General features: G+C 41.5%; 1 non-coding gene across 1 annotated transcript; it reads right to left on the bottom strand.

Annotated features, from left to right (window-relative positions):
* Window positions 1-3,382: 3,382 nt before the first annotated feature.
* TRNAG-CCC (transfer RNA glycine (anticodon CCC)) lies at window positions 3,383-3,455 on the bottom strand. The gene has a single exon. It is a non-coding gene; the product is annotated as a tRNA-Gly (tRNA).
* Between the last annotated feature and the right edge of the window lie 17,341 nt (window positions 3,456-20,796).

Genomic DNA, 20,796 nt, shown 5'->3' with positions numbered 1-20,796 from the left:
TACACTTTTTCCACCCCATGGACTTTAGCCTGCCAGGCTCCTCTGGTCATGGGATTCTCCAGGCAAGAATACTGGAGTGGGCTGTCATTGCCTTCTCCAGGGGATCTCTCCGATCCATAGATTGAACTCCTGTCTTCTCCATTGGCAGGTGGATTCTTTACCACTGAGCCACCAGGGAAGCCCGATCTTACAGGCAAACAAATTTCAGGGCAAAAAAAAAAAAAAAAAAAAGAAAGAGCAGGAAACAGACACACACACACCAGAGGTGTCACTGACCAAGAGTATTGTAGCTGGTTAGTATTGTAGCTGTAGAGTATTGTAGTTTCCTATTTATAACTCCTGAATGGGCTCTGTATTTGAGCAAAAAGTGTGAAGATGCCTCCCTATAGTTTTATTTACCCTGAGATTCAGAGGGACTTCATTAAATCATTAAGCTCTTGTAAACACTGACCCTATCTATGCTAGCCACTGCCCTGATCTGTCATATTTACCTTCAAGATTCTTATGTTCCCCTGGAACACAGAGCTCAAGGAAGGGTTCACATCAGGTGTCTGATTGTAGGACCAATATCACATCTCAGAAATCAAGTCTTGGATCCAAGTTTGCTATTAGGAATGAAGACCCAACTCTGGGGATATTCACTGGTAAAGATGCCTTCTGTAATTGGATCTGGCATTAATTCCAAGCTGTATTATTTCAATTTGAAGATCAAAACCTACAACAATGTAATTTCCTCGTGCACCGGTTGTAGTAAAGATTTGGACAAGGTCTTAAAATCTTCATACAGGGCACTCAAAGAACTTTTCAGTATAAATGAGTTTCCCCAATTCAGTCTCATCCAGACAAGGTCCAATGGAAACAAGGCCTAAACACTGACTTAAGATAGTGTGGGGACTTCCCTGGGGTCCAGTGGCTAAGACTCCACCTGATCCCAGTGTAGGGGGCCCAGGTTCAATCCCTAGTCAGGGAAATAAAGCCCACAGGCCACAGCTAAGAGTTCACATGCTGCAACCAAATGGATAAATATTAAAACCAAAATAAAATAGTTTGTGCACTATAATAATTTAATACTTTAATGTTTTATACATTTAATTCATCTTGTTCCTGTGCTCAGGAACTTTTCTCAGACTAAGACACTTTAATCAAAGGACAAAACTAATGAAGACAGAGGTAAAAATTTGGACAGAACTAACACAGGAAAAGAAGAGAGATGACTTTGGAGGCAGTGAATAAGAGGAATAATCTCTGCAATAATCAGAAAGCAGCCCTTCACACAGACTCTCTCAGGGACTCTTGCATGTTCTCATGAAAAGGTATTATTATCCAGATCTTGGGTAGATTCTCATCTCCAAATACTCACTTCTTTTTCCTTTCCAGGCAGTTTCTAAGTCCAAAATAAAAACTCCACTCACTTAAGTAACTTCTGTTCTGGGATGCTGAATCCAGTGATCACTAGACTTGTCATGGGAGGGAAAATCTGAACCCCTTTATTATAGGTTTGGTTTTCCTGACCTCATCTCTCTAGAGCTGGAATTATTATGTTATTTCTAGCATCAATGACAGTGCCTCCAAGAAAAACTCTAAACATCTTTTTCTTGGCATACTAATTACCCAAATTAATTATAAGTGTTTAAATAGATTATCCCAAGATGCTGTCAGAAGTGACTGGATGTAAACACTTTTTTCTGCATTCCCTACAGGGATGAGGTCAGATGATTGTGAGTCCTAAAAAAGTGAGACCTTAGAGAATAAACTGTGATGCTGTCTGTATTCTGAAAATCTCTGAAAAATATATTTCCTAGGAGAGAAGTCTTAAATTGCTAAGACCTTGATGAATTCCACCTATTCAAGATTTGGTAAGAAAGAAAGAAGCCTTTCTCAATGAGACAGTGTGGGGGACATCTAACTAAGGTAGCATGTATTGACAGAGAACCTATTATAAAAGGTACGATAAATTAGATGGGGCTGATCCAAAGGTAAAGAATCCACCTGCCAATGCAGGGGACACGGGTTCCATCCCTGGTCCAGGAAGATCCCACATGCTGTGGAGCAACTAAGCCCACATCTATTGAGCACCACAGCTACTGAGTTACGTGCCACAAATACTGAAGCCTGCGTGCCGAGAGCAGAAGCTCCACAGCAAGGGAAGCCATTGCAATGAGAAGCCCACCCACCACAATTAGAGATTAGCCCCCATTCACCACAACGAGAGAAAAAGTCTATGCAGCAACAAAGGCCTAACACAGCCACAAATAAATGAATAAATAATTTAAAGAAAATAATGGTCTATGAACACTTAAAAAATGTTCGACAAGATTAGTCACTAGGGAAACACAGAACCACAGTGAAATATCACTACATAATCACTCAGATTGTTAAAATTTAAGAGACTGATGATGAAGAGCAACTGAACCTCTCATATATTGCTGGAAGGAATGTCAAATGTTAAAACTACTTTGGAAGACAATTCAACAATTTTGTATAATGTTAAATCTATACTTACCATACAACTCAACAGTTTCACTTCTAAGTATTTATCCAAGTGAAGTGAAAACGTACATCCCCACAAAGACTTATACATAATGTTCGTAGCAGATTTATTCATAATAAAAGTCAGAAACAACCCAGTGAATAGATAAGCCAATTATGGTATAGTCACAGAATGGAACACTGTTCAGCAATGAACAGTGATATAGTTCAACAGAATTCTGCTCAAGAAGGACAACTGATATAATACCAAAGATAAATCTCAAAAAACATTTTGCTGAGTAAATAAGCCAGGCACAGGAGGGCACATACTGTATGATTCCACTTATGTGAAATTCTAGAAAAGTCAATCTGTAGTGCCAGAAAGCAGGTCAATGGTTGCCTAATTGCCTGTGACTGGGGAAGGAGGTAGAACTGACTACAAAGGAACATGACAAAACATATTATGCTCATTAGCTCAGTCCTGTCCGACCCTTTGCGACGCTATGGACTGTAGCCTGCCAGGCTCCTCTGCCCATGGGATTTTCTAATAATACTGGAGTGGGTTGCCATTTTCTCCTCCTGAGGATCTCCCTGACCTGAGGATCAAACCCCAGGCTCTTGTATCTCCTGCAGTGCAGGCGGATTCTTGGTCTCTGAGCCACTGGGAAAGCCCAACAGAACATATTGCGGGTGGTGGAGATGTTGTATATCTTGACTGTAATGATGGTTGCATAGGTCAGACATACACTGGTCAAAACTCATTGACCTGTACACTTCTAGTGGTACATTTTATTGTATGTAAATTATACCACAGTGAAGTTGATGCTTTTTAAATATTTTTTTATTTGGCTGCACTGGGTCTTGGTTGTGGCACGTGGGATCTTCGATCTTCTTTGCAGCATGTGGGATCTAATTCCCTGACCAGGGACTGAACCTGGGCCCCCTGCGTTGGGAGCACAGAGTCTTAACCACTGGACCACCAGAGAAGTCACACAAGAAACTTGATTTAAACAGGAAAAAAACAGAAGACATTGATGTTTGGATAGGATGGAGTAGTATGAAGCTCTCAAGAAAGCTGAGTGCCAAAGAATTGATGCTTTTGATCTGTGGTGTTGGAGAAGACTCTTCAAAGTCAGTGCCTTGGACAGCAAGGCGATCCAACCAGTCCATCCTAAAGGAAATCAGTCCTGAAATATTCATTGAAAGGACTGATGCTGAAGCTGAAACTCCAATACTTTGGCCACCTGATGAGAAGCACCCTGATGCTGGGAAAGATTGAAGGCAGGAGGAGAAGGGGACAACAGAGGATGAGATGGTTGGTTGGATGGCATCACTGACTCAATGGACATAAGTTTGAGTAAACTTGGGACTTGCTGATGGACAAGGAGGTCTGGAGCGCTGCAGTCCATGGGGTTGCAAAGAGTCAGATACGACTGACTGAACTGAACTGAACTGAGTATGAAGCAAGCCAGTGCTTCTGCTCAGAACAACTAGAAAAGCCAGATCAATTACTACAATCTTATCTTAAAGATATCAGAGAGCTGTGAAAGCAACAAGGATGAAGGAAATAAAACTCCAGAGAGGGAAGAATTTTCAGACAAATGCTGAGGATCCTCGTGTCTCTCGAGTCCTCTGCAAATTCTGGGTATGGTCCAAAGAATCTGGGCTTGGTCCAGGCATGGGGCCACTGCTGAGACATAGTGAAGCCAGCAGAACTTTCAGAAGTTGTGTTGAGGGTGGAGGGATCAACCAGAGATTTGAGGGGCTTCAAGAAATTGACTTCTGAGGACTTTCCAGGTGGTCCAGTGGTTAAGAATCCACCTTGCAATGCAGGGGATGTGGGTTCCATCCCTGGTCAGGGAACTAAAATTCCACAAGCTGTGGAGCAACTATACCCACACCGCAACAAAAGATCCTGCAGGATGCAACTAAGACCCATTGCAGCCAAATAAATAAATACAAAAATAGCAAAGAAAGAGACCTCCTACTTAAGACATTTGATACATTGTAAAACTTCCTGGGTAGGAGACTAAATAGCTAAACCAAAACCTCAGAAAACCAGAGTTACAACTCCCATGGTATCCAGATATTTAATACATAGGAGACAAAGTCCTACTGGGGGAAAGGCCTTGAGAACAACAGGTAAGATCTGGAAGTTCTTGCAAGTGTGGTAAATTGCCACTGATGAACCACAGCGACTTTCTCCCTTGGGTTATTTGCTAATCTGACTCAGAAATGGACTGCAAACTCAGATTTTTGCCCCAGAGCAAAAGTCTGCTGCCAGAGTTCAAAACAAAACCCAAGTGGGACTTCCCTAGTGGTCCAATGGTTAGGGCTACACCTTCCAATGTAGGGGTGCAGGTCCAATCCCTGGATGGGGAGCTGGGATCCCACATGCTTAGCAGCCAGAAGGCAAAACATGGAATAGAGGCAATATTGTAACAAAATTCAAAAAAACACTTTAGAAATGGTCCACATTAAAAAAAAATCTTCAAAAAGAAGGAAAAGAAAATCCAAATAGTTGTTCTGTTGGTAAGTCATGTCTGACTCTTTGTGACCCCATGGACTGTAGCCCGCCAAGCTCCTCTGTCCATGGGATATTCCAGGCAAGAATACTGGAGTGGGGTGCCACTTGCTTCTCCAGGTCCACTGTTGCAAACTGCATCTAATTCAGAAAACTGAACACAAATCAACAGAAACGAGTCATCCCCCAAGAGAGGGGTCAAGAGTCAGATCCGTCAGAAGTGGGTGGAGGGGTCACAATCCTTGTGATGTCTTCTTCCAACCTGCAGTTTGGGGGCAAGAAACCCAAGTTAGGAATTCAGTTACTCAGCGTTAGAAACACAGAGCTGAGGGGCTTGTCTGGTGGCCCAGTAGTGAATCCACCTTGCAATGCAAGGGACATCTGTTCGATCCCTGGTCGGGGAAGATGCCACATGCTCCAGCGCAGCTAAGCTTCTGTGCTGCAATTACTGAGTTGTGTGCTTCAACTACTGGAGCCAGTGTGCGCTAAGAACTGTGCTTTACAACAAGAGAAGCCACTGCAACGAGAAGCCCACGCACCACAACGAAGAGTAGCCCCCACATGCCGAAACTAGAGAAAGCCCAAGCAGAGACAAAGACCCACCACAGCCAAAAAATGAAACAAATAAAATAAATCTACAAAGAAAAAGAAAGAAAAGAAACAGAGTTGGTGGGGAGCTCAAATTTAGATAGTCCTATCAGAGAATAAACCCTTTCCTATGGGCACCTGCGAGTGACCCAGAGGGTCCAGCCAGCATGCACAGCGTTGTCACAGCTCTGGCCCCCACAGAGGGCTGCCCTAAATCTGTAACAGTCCTCGAGTGTGAGTTCTATTTATTGAGCTATACCTGCTTTCATTTCAGCACAGCTCATAGCAGGTTTTCACTTACAGACACGACCAGGCAACTAGGATCTGCTGGTTCAGGATTTTTTTTAAGCCAGCAGATGTTTTTTCAGCAGCAGCAAAGACACTACAGGGCCAGATAGCCATGTTCCAAGCCCAAGTGACAGGCAAGGTTTTCCAAAGCTCTTTTTATCTTGTCAAACTTTGAGTCCAAATTGATCCACTCAAAATGTGCACCTCAGGCCAGAAAATCATCAGCCTTTGAGAGCTATCAGACATAGGACAAGGACCTACTGTATAGCACAGGTAACCCTGCTCAATATTCTGTAAGAATCTAAATGGGAAAAGAACTTGAAGAATAATGGATACATGTATATGTATAACTGAGTCACTTTGCTGTATACCTAAAAATAATACAGTATCATTAATCAATTATATGTGTGCTTGCTCAGTCGTGTCTGACTCTTTATGACCCCATGGACTGTAGCCCACCAGGCTCCTCTGTCCATGAAATTTCCCAGGTAAAAATATTGGAGCAGGTTACCATTTCCTCCTCCAGGAGATCTTCCCGAGCCAAGGATCGAACCTGAATCTTCTCTCCTGCACCGGCAGGTGGGTTCTTTACCACTGTGCCACCTGGGAAGCCCATTAATCAACTATACTCCAATATAAAATAAAACTTAAAAAAATAAGAGTTGTCAGATATACAATTTCACAAGAGTTCCTTAAAAAAATGGGCTCCCCTGATAGCTCAGTTGGTAAAGAATCTGCCTGCAGTGTGGGAGACCTGGGTTCAATCTCGGGGCTGGGAAGATCCCCTGGAGAAGGGAAAGGCTATCCACTCCAGTATTCTGGCCTGGAGAATTCCATGGACAGTCCATGGGGGTCCTAAAGAGTTGGACATGACTGAGCGACTTTCATTTTTACTTTCTTTAGAAAACTGAAAATTTCTTTTTTTAATGTCTAAGTGGCTTTATTAAGCAATTCATGAATCCGGCAGCAGCAGTATCCCATCTAGCAAGTATATACACACTCACTGAAAATTGCTTAAAACTCCAAAAGTGTATCTTTATATGGAGATTGGCTTTCTTTTTTATGTTGTCTCATTTTTTTCCCTTGGACTTCAATAGGCAAATGTCATTATTAAAGATCATCACCTATTGGGACTTCCCTGGTGGTCCGGTGGTTAAGACACTGCACTCCCACTGCAAGGGTCATGGGTTCAATCCCTGATCAGGGAACTAAGATCCTGAATGCCAAAATGTGAGGTCAAAAAATACAATTAAAAAAAAAAAGGATCACCACCCATGGAAACTTGTTCTGTTTACAATACTCAAAACAGTTCATCCTAATCCATCCATCAGTGGCAAAAAAGCAAGGAATTTGAGTCTCCCTACTTTGCAGCTCTTCCTATAAGGATGATCCCTCTAGAATTTATGAAATTAAAAGCACTTAACATTTTATATCAATTTTACCATACAGCCATATGCAAGAGTAACAAGATACAAAGCAACTAAAATACCACCCTTTTTTTCCTCATTGAAATTTCACTCAAACCTCTAGAAGTCAATTTAGCACTTACAAAATTAATATTATAGCTTTCAGGAAAAATCATGGCTAGTATGCAAGTGGGAAGATGGAATTTAGGAGCCCTTTCTTCTCTTCCTGGAGGAGAAAACAAAACCTAGAAGCATCACTCAGCCCGCATGTTTCCTCCTCACTTTAGCCAGCATGGCCAAAAGCAGCCAGGGCACCTAGTGAGCCAGCTGTCCTGGGAATGATCTCTTACTCTCATATTCCATAAGTAACTTTTACCTAGGGCTTCCCTGATGGCTCAGGGGAAAAGAATTCAGCTGCCAATGCAAGAGACACGAGTTCGACCCCTGGGTCGGGAAGATCCCTTGGTGAAGGAAAAGGCAACCCACTCCAGTATTCTTGCCTGGAGAATACTATGGACAGAGGAGCCTGCAGGCTATAGTCCGTTGGGTTGCAACGAGTCGGATACGACTTATCAACTAAACAACAACAACTTCTACCTCTCACAACAGATGGCAACTCAGTGCTATTCCATACCATGGATGACTCCACAATCACCCAGGAACCAAATTTTCATCATATCCCATCCCTTCATCTTCATTTCCTCTTCTGAAGCAACGCTATTGCTGAAGCTCAGTGAGTTAGAGGTGGGGCTAGTGAATCCCACTTCTGACACCATTTGTATCAGAGGTCTCCAAGACAACCAGCCCCAGGGTCAACGACTCACTATGAGGACTCAGGATTAAACCTCTAGTCATATTCATGGCTGTTAGTTATCCTTATGAAAGGATGCAGAAGAGACAAAGCAAAATCAGCAAAGGGAAAAGGTACATGAGCCAAGTCTGAAGGAAACTACGCAGAAGCTTATGATAGTCTTCCCCCAATAGAGTTACACAAGTAGTGCATAACTCCTCCACCATGAGTTGTGTGATATGAAAGTAAAGTGAAAGTCGCTCAGTCATGTCCGACTCTTTGCAATCCCATGGACTATACAGTGCATGGACTTCTCCAGGCCAGAATACTGGAGTGGGTAGCCTTTCCTTCTCCAGGGGATCTTCTCAACCCAGGGATTGAACCCAGGTGTCCCACATTGCAGGCAGATTCTTTACCAGCTAAGCCACAAGGGAAGCCCATGTGATATACTGTACAATAATAAAATGGATGAATTGCTGCTATATCCAGCAACTTGGATGAATATCCCACATATAACATTGAGCGAAAGGTGCCAGCCACAAAAGAGTACATACTGAATGATTTCACTTAAATGAAGGTCAAAACCCCAGAAAAATTCATCTGGGTTATTAGAAGACAAGATAGTGTTTACCTCTCAGGAGGAGGTCAGAGGTAGTACTGGAGGAGGTATGAGGGGAAATTTCTGGGATCCCGTTAATGTTCTGTTCCTTGATTGGGTGATGGTATATTCACTTTAGAAAATTCATTAAAATTAAAATTCATTTACCAATCATGCATTCTCCTGTATGTTATGCTTGTATTAAACTTTTTCTCAAAGGACCTCTCTAGCAGTCCACTGGTTAAGACTTCACCCCTAAATGCAGAGGCGGGAGCTAAGATCCCACATGCCCCACTGGCCAAAAAAACAAAACAGAAAACAGAAACAATATTGGAACAAATTCAATAGTGACTTTAAAACAAACAACCCATATGTATACTTATGGCTGATTCATGTTGATGTATGGCAGAAATCAATTCAATATTGTAAAGCAATTATCCTCCAATTAAAAATTTTAAAGTCAAGAAAAAGTGTTAAATTTTCAATTCTTTTTATTTCGCTATATTTTCATCATGAAACATTTTTTGATATGTTGGCCATGAGTTTTTATTTTTATGAGAAGACCAAGAATTTACTAAGCTTGTTTATAAGTAACTACATATGAAAACTACACTATGGTTTCTTATATCAAATCTAACTCCTCCAACTCAAAGATCTGTGATAACCTTCATAAGTGTAAATAAGAGGAAGTTCTAAGATTCTGAACTCCCAATATAGGGAGCTCAGGTTCGATCCTTGGTCAGGGAACTAGATATACATGCCATAACTAAGAGTTCAATGCAGCAATGAAGACCGGAGATTCTGAGTGAAGCTACTAAGACCTGGTGCAGCCAAATAAATTACTGATTTGTTTTTGTAACAAATCACACTGCCACCAGCAATACATGAGAGGATCCTTTTCTTAGCGTTCCAAGCAGCATTGACTTCATAAGTCATCTTCTATTTTGCCAATTAATGGCTAGAAAATGATGTCTTATTTTTGCTTTAACTGCCATTTCCCTGGATAACAAAGGCAGAACATCTTTTCATATGTTTTATTGGCCTCTTGGATTTTTTCATTCTATAATTTGCTATTTATATTTTTTGCCCAATCTTCTTGGTTATTATTCTTTTATTCGTACAACTGTCTTTCATCTGCCTTGCATGCTACAATCCTGCCCATTGCTTTGTTTACAGTCATCATCTGCCTAGGATTTTTACTGATATTTTATTATGTGGACTTGAGAGTCCTTATCGTAAAGGTACCTGTCCATCACAAAACTGCACACAAAATTTCTTCAGTTTTCTTCCAAGATCTTTACTGATTTTTTTATCTGTAAGTATTTTGTTCATTAGAATTTGTCTCCTGAATGGCATGATATGGGCTTCCCAGGCGGCACTAGTGGTAAAGAACCCGCCTGCAAATGCAAGAGATGTAAGAGATACTGGTTCGATCCCTAGGTTAGGAAGATCCCCTGGAGGAGGGCATGGCAACCCACTGCAGTATTCTTGCCTGGAGAATCTCATGGACAGAGAAGCCTGGTGGGCTACAGTCCATAGGGTCCCAAAGAGCAGGACACAATTGAAGCGACTCAGCACACACACACATGGCATGATGCAGGAATCATGCTTTATTTTTTTCCAGTTACACCAGCACCATCTTTATTTTTTTAATTTTGTTTTTTATTGAAGTATAGTTGATTTACAATGTAGTGCCAATCTCTGCTGTACAGAAAAGTGACTCAGTTATACATATGTAGACATTCTTCTATAAAAAAAATTATTTTCCATTATGGTTTGTCACAGGACATTGATTACAGTTCTCTTGCTGTGTATCCGTCCTATATACAATAGTTTGCATCTGCTAATGCCGCACTCCTGGTGCTTCCTTCCCCTACTCCCTTCCCCTTAGCAACCACAAGTCTGTTCTCTATGTCTGTGAGTCTGTCTTTTTTTTAAGTTTTTTTATTTTGTATTGGGATTTAGCTGACTAACATACAATGTTGTGATAGATTCAGGTGAACAGTGGAGGCACTCGGCCATACATACACATGTGTCCATTCTCCCCAAAACCTCTCTGCCATCCAGGCTGCCACTAACATTGAGCAGAGTTCCATGAGCTATACAGTAGGTCCTTGTTGGTTATCTATTTTAAATATAGCAGTGGCAACACCATTTTTAAAAATAAGCCATTCTCCTACCAAATTCAAATACCACCTGTACATGTGATAAAATCATATTTTTTCTGGGCTCTATTTCTAACGTTCCTGATATATCTGCCTAGTCATATGGCAGTCCTACACTATTTTTATCTCAACGGCTTTATGGTGAGTTCAAACATCTGATAAGATTAACCTCTTCTCAATTTTCTTTATGTTCATAATCTTCTTGCTTTTTATGAGACATTATTCTTCCATGCAAGCTATATGAGTATTTTACTCAAAAAGTCCTTTGGGGGGAAAAAAGTTCTTTGGGGATTTTAACTGGCACCACGTTAAACTTATAAGTTCTAGTAGAAATTATATCATTAAAAGTTGTGAAGCTCCTTATTCAAAAGCATGGCTTTCTGTTTGTGCAGATTTTGTTTCAAGTTCTCAGAAACGACTTTATATGGGACTTCCCTGGTGGTCCAGTGGTTAAGAATCTGCCTTGCAATGCAGGGGACTTGGGTTCAATCCCTGGTTGTAAAACTAAGATCCTGCATGCCATGGAGCAACTCAGACTGTGTGTGGCAATGGAGGATTCCGCCTAATGCAAGGAAGATCCCACGTACCACGGCTAAGACTCAATTGTTGTTGTTCAGTCGCTCAGGTGTGTCTGACTCTTTGCGACCCCATGGATTATAGCCCTCTGTCCATGGGATTTCCCAGCCAAGAATACGGAAGTGGGTTGCCATTGCCTTCTCCCAAAGACCTGATGCAGCCAAATAAATAAGTAGATCAGTTACCATCTGTCAGCACAAAATATTATTAACTTTATTCCCTATGTGTCCATTACTTCCCCATGACTTATTTATTTTATAGCTAGAAGTTCGTACCTCTGAATCCCCTTCACCTATTGCACCCATCCCCCTATCAATCTCCCCCTCCGGCAATGTCTAGTTTGCTCTCTGTATCTATGAGTCTGTTTGTGTTTTGTTTGTTCATTTGTTTTTGGTTATTAGATTTCACATATAAGTGGAATCATGTAGTATTTGTTTTTCTCTGTCTGATTTACCATAGTTCAGTTCAGTCACGCAGTCATGTCCGACTCTTTTTGACCCCATGGACTGCAGCACTCCAGGCTTCTCTGTTCACCACCATCTCCCGGAGCTTGCTCATATCCATCGAGTCGGTGATGACATCCAACCATCTCATCCTCTGTTCCCTTCTCCTCCTGCCTTCAGTCTTTCCCAGCACCAGGGTCTTTTCCAATGAGTCAGTTCTTTGTATCAGGTGGCCAGAGTACTGGAGTTTCGGCTTTAGCATCAGTCCTTCCAATGAATATTCAGGACTGATTTCCTTTAGGATGGACTGGTTGGATCTCCTTGCAGTCCAAGGGACTCTCAAGAGTCTTCTCCAACACCACAGTTCAAAAGCATCAATTCTTCAGCACTCAGCTTTCTTTATGGCCCAACTCTCACATCCATACATGACTACTGGAAAAACCATAGCATTGACTAGATGGATGTTTGTCAGCAAAGTAATGTCTTTGCTTTTCAATATGCTGTCTAGATTAGTCATAGCTTTTCTTCCAAGGAGCAGCGTCTTTTCATTTCATGGCTGTAGTCACCATCTGCAGTGATTTTGGAGCCCAAATAAAGTCTGTCACTGTTTCCATTGTTTCCCCATCTATTTGTCATGAAGTGATGGGACTGGATGCCATGATCTTAGTTTTCTGAATGTTGAGTTTTAAGCCAGCTTTTTCACTCTCCTCTTTCACTTTCATCAGGAGGCTCTTTAGTTCCTCTTTGCTTTCTACCATAAGGGTCATTTGCATATCTGAGGTTGTTGATATTTCTCCCAGCAATCTTGATTCCAGCTTGTGCTTCATCCAGTCTGGCATTTCACATGATGTACTCTGCATATAAGTTAAATAACCAAGGTGATGATATACAGCCTTGATTTAGCATAAGAAAGAATGAAATCTTGTCAGTTTTAGCAACATGGACTGACCTAGAGGGTATCATGCTAAACAAAATAAATCAGAGAAAAACAAATATGACCAATTTATTTTTGACAAAGGTGCTAAGACAATTCAATTGGGAAAAAGCAATCTTTTCAATAAATGGTGCTAGGACAACTAGATAGTCATATGCAAAAGAAGGAGATGAACCCCTACCCCACATCATATAAATATTAACTCAAAATGCATCATACACCTAAACGTAAGAGCCAAACTATTAAACTGTTAAAGAACACACAGGCACAATCTTTATGAGCCTGGATTAAGCAAAGCTTCCTTGATGTGACAACTGAATCATAAGCAACCAAAAGGAAAAGATTAATTGGACATAGATTTAAAACTTTTGTATTTCAAAGGGCACAGTCAAGAAAGTAAAAACACAACTCACAGGATGGGAGAAAATATATGCAAATCATGTATATAATTAGGATCTAGTATTCAAAATGGGCTTCCCTGGTGGCTTGGGGTAAAGAATCTGCCTGCCACTGCAGGAGATGTGGGTTTGATCCTTGATCCAGGAAGATCTCCTGGAGAAGAAAATGGCAACCCACTCTAGTACTCTTTCCTGGGAAATCTCTTGGACAGAAAAGCCTAGCAGGCTACAGTCCATGGGGTTGCAAAAGAGTCAGATATGACTTAGCGACTATACAACAACAAACCATAACATTCAAAATATATAAAGAATCCTCAGAGATCATCAACAAAAATATAACCCAATTTAAAAGCCAGCAAAAGATTTGACTGGACATTTTTTCAATGTAGAAATGGACAGTAAACATATGTGAAAGTGCCCAACATCATTAGCCATCTGGAAATGCAAATGAAAACCACAGTGAGCTACCACTTCATACCCTGTAGGATGGCTATATAAAAATAAATAAATAAATAAGGACTTCCCTGGTGTTCAGTGGTTAAGAATCTGCCTGCCAATGCAGGGGACATGAGTTCAATCCCTGGTCAAGGAAGATTCCACCTTGGGGCAACTAAGCCCATGCGCCACAACTATTGAAACCCAAAGGCTTTAGAGCCTGTGCTGTACAACGAGAGAAGCCACCACAATAAGAAGCCCGCCCAGCAATGAAGACCCAGTCCAGTTCAGTCACTCAGTCGTGTCCAACTCCTTGAAACACCATGGACTGCAGCATGCCAGACTTTCCTGTCCTTCACTAACTCCCGGAGCTTGCTCAAACTCATGTCCATCGAGTCAGTGATGCCACCCAACCATCTCATCCTCTATCGTCCCCCTCTCCTGCCTTCAATCTTGCCCAGCATCAAGGTTTTTCCCAGTGAGTCAGTTCTTTACATAGGTGGCCAAAGTATTGGAGCTTCAGCCTCAGCATCAGTCCTTCCAATGAATATTCAGGACTGATGTCCTTTAGGATTGACTGGTTTGATCTCCTTGCTGTCCAAGGGACTCTAAAAAGTCTTCTCCAACACCACAGTTCAAAAGCATCAATTCTTTGGCACTCAGTTTTCTATATGGTCCAACTCTCACATCTGACTACTGGAAAAAACATAGCTTTGACTAGACGGACCTTTGTTGGCAAAGTAATATCTCTGCTTTTTAATACACTGTCTAGGTTGGTCACAGCTTTTCTTCCAAGGACCAAGTGTCTTTTAATTTCATGGTTGTAGTTACCATCTACAGTGATTTTGGAGCCCAAGAAAATAAAGTCTGTCCCTGTTTCCACTGTACATTGTCTTCCAATGAAGACCCAGTGCAGCCAAAAATAAATGAATAAATAAAAATTTTAAAATAAATAAAATAACAAGTATTATAAAGAATGTAGAGAAATTAGAAACATCATACATTGCTGCTCAGAATGTAAAATGGTGCATCTACTTTGGAAAGTTTGGCAGCTACTCAAAAAGTTAAACAGAGAGTTACTGTGCGACCCATCAATTCAACTGCTAGGTACACGTGTTCATATAAAAATTTCTACACAAATGTTCATGTTAGCATTTATATTATTCACAATAGCCAAAAGACAGGAGCAAGTTAAATGTCCATCAGCTGATAACAGAGGAGCAAAATGTGCTGTATCCATGCAGTGTAATATTATACAGCCACAAAAAAGGAGTGAAGTACTGATACATGCTACCACATGGATGAGCTTTGAACAAATTACACTAAGTGGAAGAAGCCAGACAAATAATTCCCTTTATATGAAATGTCCAGAACAGGCAAATAAATAATGACAGGAAGTAATGAGTGGTGCCAGAGGCTGGGAGATGATGAGATCTAGAGTGTCTTTTAGGGATGATGTAAGTGTTCTGGAATTATATACGGTTGATCCTTGAACAACATGAGTTTGAACTGCATGGGTCCACTTATACATGTATTTTTTTCCAATAAATACAGACAGTACATGTCTACTACATGTACTGAGGTTGGGAAGGGAAGGGAAGGGAAGGGAAGGGAAGGAAAGGGAAGAGAATACTACATGATCTGAGGTTGTTGGTTAAATCTATGGATGTGGAACTGCAGATACAGAGGGGTGACTGTGGGACTTGAGCATTCTCAGTTGTTGGTATCTGCAGCGGGCCTTGGAATCAATCCCCCATGGACTTCAAGGGCGATCCTAGTGGGAATGTTTGCCCAGTTTCATGAATGTTCTAAAAACCACTGAAATAGGACCTCCCTGGTGGTCCAGTAGCTAAGATTCCACACTCTCTATACAGGGGCCTTGGGTTCAATCCCTGGTCAGAGAACTAGATCCTGCATGCTGAAACCAAGAGTTTGCATGCCAAAACTAAACATCTCGGGTGCCCAAACTAAGACCCAGTGCAGGCAAGTAAATAAATTAAAAAAAATAATGATGATGAGCACTGAATTGCACACTTTCAAACTGTGAATCTTATGGTAAGTGAATTACATGTTAATTTTTAAAGAAAAATATTTATGATGCAGGTACAATGATAAATGACTACTGATGCAGAGTCTTGGGATAGACAAAACTATAAGGAGGGCTGCAGTTTCTAATTACCTGGAGGGCACCTTCCCATCATTTAGTTCCAGGTCGCTGTGCCATGAATGCAGGTTGTTGCCGAGTATTGCCAGATCTCCTGCACATTTTTCATAAGTATCCTGAAATCTGAACTTTCATGTGAAAGATCCCACTGTGGAAAACATTGATAATTATTATCAGTTACTCAATTAGGAAAAACATTGCAACATGGGCCAAATAAAATATATCTGCAGGCTGGATTCTGTCACAGGCTCCTGGTTTGTCATCTATGGGATACGCTGTTCCTGTTGTTTAGACGCTAACTCATGTCTGACTCTTCTGTGACCCCATGGACTGTAGCCCGCCAGGCTCCTCTGTCCATGGGATTTCCCAGGCAAGAATACTGGAGTGGTTTGCCATTTCCTTCTCCAGGGGATCTTCCCGACCCAGGGATCAAACTCGAGTCTCTTATTTGGTAGGCAGATTCTTTACCACTGAGCCATCTGGGAAGTCCATGGGATATGTATCTCAAGAATTTCTGAATTGTTTTTTTATTTTTAAGTGGATGATAATTACTTTACAATATTGTGATGGTTCTGTATTAATATCAAAAAGAGAAACACAAACAGGAAAGGATAAGTCACCCACAATTCCATCACTTGTTTAACATTTATGTAAACAAGAAATTTACATAAGTTTGCCCTTTCCAACTCCAAGAATTATTGAATAATAACTATTAGGTATTTGGTGCTTATTTCTGACTGTTTCTATGAATAATATTGATAGAGGTATATATGGAGAGAGAAAACAATATGCACACATTATTAATTATTATATATGGGTCATGCTAAGAAAATTTGTCTTCCCTAGTGGCTCAGTCAGTAAAGAGTCTGCCTGCAATTCCGGAGACCCAGGCTCAATCCCTGGGTCAGGAAGATCTCCTGGAGAAGGAAATGGCAACCCACTCCAGTATTCTTGCCTGGAGATTCCATATACAGAAGAGCCTGGTGGGCTACAGTCCATGGGGTCACAAAGAGTTGGACATGACTGAGTGACTGACACTTTCACTTTCAAGAAAATTTAGCTGAATATTGTTCTTTAAAATATTTATTTGGCTACTTTGGGTCTTAGTTGCAGCTCATGGGCTTAGTTGCTGTTGTGGGATCTACCACAACCAGGGATTAAACCCAAGTCCCCTGCACTGCAAGACAGATTCTCAACTACTGGGCCACCAGAGAAGATCCTGAATATTGAATTTTGGCTTCCCAATATATTGTGGGTTTTTTTCCAGATCTGCATGTTCAACTCAACCCTGTTCTTTTTAATAGCTACATAGTATTCTAAAATTTTTTGATGATAATTACCTAGCCAGTGCTATATTGAGAAGCACTGAAGCTGTTTCCAATATTTTTGCTATTTAGAAAATAAACTGCACTGAAGATCCTTGAGCCTATGTCTTTATATAATCAAAATATTATGTGAAATTGATTTATATACATGGAATGGCTAAGTCATAGGGTATATGTGGCTTCTTAAAAATTTTTATTGAAGTATAGTTGGTTTACAATGCTGTGTTACTTTCTTCTGTACAGCAAAGTGATTCAGTAGGATTTATGAGTTTTTATTTATTTATTTTTTACCTTTTGGGCCACACCGTGAGGAATGTGGTATTTTATTATAGTTCCCCAACCAGGAGTAGAACCCTAGCCCCCTGCAGTGAAAGCAAGGAGTCTTAACCACTGGTCTATCAGGGAAGTCCCAGGATATATGTGTTTTAAAATTGCATTCTGTGACCATGAGATTTCTCTCTAAAACATGTAGCAATTTACACTCCCACCAACATTGTTTATGAGCTCAGTCATCTTCCACACACACTTGGCAGGACTTGATGTTATCCATCAGCTGAAGGTTTGCTAGTCTGATGTCTGTGTGTGCGTGTTCAATCACTTCAGTCGTGTCCAACTCTCTGGGGCCCCACGGACTGCAGCCCGCCAGGCTTCTCTGTCCACCAGATTCTCCAGGCAGGAATACTGCAGTGGGTTGCCATGCCCTCCTCCAGGGGGATCTTCCCAACCTAGGGATCAAACCCGTGCCTTGAACATTCCAGGCAGGTTCTTTACCACCAGTTCTCCAGGGAACCTCACTCTGATGTCTACCTGTCTTTTATTTGAAATCTCATTTGCATCCCAAGTCCACCAAAATAGAAAGAAGCACTTTCCACAATTAAATGTTTGATCAGAGCAAATATCCTCAGTCTTCTCAACTTAAAGGGGGGAATAAAATACCTTCTTTTCAGGTGTTTCTAAAAAAAAAAAAAATAGACTTTACATAGAGCAGCGATCACAGAGCAGAAGTTCAGTGAGCAACAGTAGCACCAAGCATTACTAAAAATGGTACCCTGGTGATGGCAGAAGTTTCAGATCTCTGGTTTACTGGAGCAGATAAGAAGTAGAACTCTGTGAGGCCAGGGCATACTTATTGGGATTTGACTCATGGAATTTGAAATCAGACCTTCGGGGTTCAAATCCTGGCCCAACCACTGACTAGTTCTGTGGCATAGGGCAAGTTACATAACCTCTCTGTGCATCAGTTTTCTCATCTGTCAAGTGGAGCTGAGGATGGTAATAACTACTACTTCATGAGGGTTAAACTAGGTAATACACAGAAGGTAGGGTGCTTAAGCAGTGCCTGTGAAGGTAAGCACTATCTAAGCACTACTATTATGACTGTTTCTCTCTCTCCACTCTTTCCTCCCATGCATCGTCCACAACCCTTCAGGAGAGGAAAGAACAAGCTACTTGCTCTCTGTCTTTAGAGTCACTTGAGTGTAAAAAACCAAGGACTTAAGGGACATGCCTGGTGGTCCAGTGGCTAAGACGCCACACTTCCAATGCATTGGGCTCAGACTGAGTCTCTGGTTGGGGAACTAGATCACACATGTCACAACAAAGACTGAAGATCCTGTGTGCTGCAACAAGACCTCTTGAAGCCAAATAAATAAATAAAAATAAATATTTAAAAAGAAATTTAAAAAAACCCAAGGACTTGAAAGCAGGAGATATAGATTCTAGTCTTGGCTCCAGAGAAATTACCTCAACGACCTTGGGCACATCCATGCCCTTGTCTATGAGAGTTTCCTCCCCTCTTGAATGGGATGGAAGTGGTCTCTAGACACCCATCATTGGGAGAGGTCCAGACCCAGACCAGGCATCCCTTCATTGCCACCCCAGTTCCTGCCAGAGGCTGGGGTTGAGTTAGACGATATGAGGTGGCCCCAGTATGGCGCCAGTAAGAACACTGACTGTATAGGCTCCAGCCTGGTAAAAGGAGGTGGATTCTCTCCCAGACCATGCAGCCCAGAGCCACATTTTATAAGTCAGCAGCCCTCAGTGTGAGCCCTTCTCATGAGTAAGCCGACACTTGGGCTTTACCCTCTCTTAGACCCAGAGCCCAAGTGAGGGAAGGATTTCATCTAGGCCACTCCGCCATTTTTTTTCTCACCCTTTCCCAGCTGCAGACGATTTGGGACAAGAAGAAATACTGTGCATCTGCTAGCTGGTGTCTCTAAACAGTGACTTTCCATCTCTCGATATAAGTCTCCTTTTGTAGAAAACGACGGCAGCACCTGCCTGTTAAGAGTCATTATAAAGATATCAATTAGGGAGCTAACAGCAGGAATAATGTGAATCAAGTGGTTTAAAATAAAAGGGATTTATTTGGTTGTCTCACTTGTAAGCAGGCCATATGTAGGGCAGGCTCCACTATTTACAGTTGAAACGGCCCCGGATGTATTTCTGTACTTCTTCCTTCTTATACAGGGTGCGAGAGGGGGAGGAATACACAAACATAAAGCAAAAGTTCACCACATTCTCTTTATCTGTTAATTATGCAAAGCAAGAAGTGAACATTTTCTGATCCCAACCCCTAGAGGTCATTACTGCTTAGAATTTGTGGCATATTTTTTTCAGACATTTTTTTCCTATCCATCAACAGACCACATCTGAGTGTCACAGACACATATACAAGTATACTGTAACCCAAATAAAATCATGCTATGTATGTTGATTTTCAAACTAGTTAGGGTTTATCTAGAGCAGTGATTAAAAATTCATAATAATTCATAATCCATCGAGACAGAAAGCAGATTGGTTGTTGCCAAGTTTCCATTTGGAGAGATGAATAGGTTCTGGAACTAGACAGTGGTGATGGCTGCACAGCACTATAAGGGTACCCAATGCCGCTGAGTCGCACACTTTACAGTGGTTAACCTGGTAATTGGTAAAATTTTATGTAATGTGTATTTTACCACAGTTTTAAAAACATATATGCTCAAGAAGGACAGAGAGAAAAGGTAAGTGGATGAAGAAAGACAGGTGTGAGGCAATAAGGAGGGATGGGGACTGGGGCAAAAGAAAATGTCAGGCTGGTGGTCACAACTCAGCTCAATCGATTGTCACCACGGAGGAACGTGGGCCAGATTTTAGAATTTTTCAAGATAAGACAGAGATAGGAATTTTATGTGAAAACAGCCAATCTGGATATGTGAATTTTTTTTAAAAAAGATATGTATTATGTATTTATTTGGCCCAGCCAGGTCTCAGTTGCAGCACTTAGGATCTTTGATCTTCCTTGGGGCATTCAGGATCTTCAGTTGTGGCATTCGAGCTCTTAGCTGCAGCATGTAGGATCTAGTTCCCTGACCAGGGATGGAATATGGCCCCCCTGCATTGGGAGTGTAGAGTCTTAGCCACTGGACCACCAGGGAAGACCCAAGTGAAGTTCTGAAAAACAGAGTGTGGGCCTGCAGGTCCCCAGTTTACAACTTTAGCAGCAGATGACGTATAGGGTCCCCAGAGGAGGAAATGGCAACCCACCTCAGTATTCCTGCTGGGAAAATCCCATGGACAGGGGAGCCTGGCAGGCTACAGTCCATGGGGTTGCAAAGAGTCAGACACGACTGCATATGCACCCATGAACACACACACACACACAACCTATTGTGTTCACCAGCGAGCTCTAGAAATGTGCTGTATCAGGACAGG

The sequence above is a fragment of the Bos mutus genome, chromosome 18 (assembly GCF_027580195.1).
Source record: "Bos mutus isolate GX-2022 chromosome 18, NWIPB_WYAK_1.1, whole genome shotgun sequence".
Taxonomy (NCBI): Eukaryota; Metazoa; Chordata; class Mammalia; order Artiodactyla; family Bovidae; genus Bos; species Bos mutus.
This window is presented reverse-complemented; position numbering and strand designations above follow the sequence as displayed.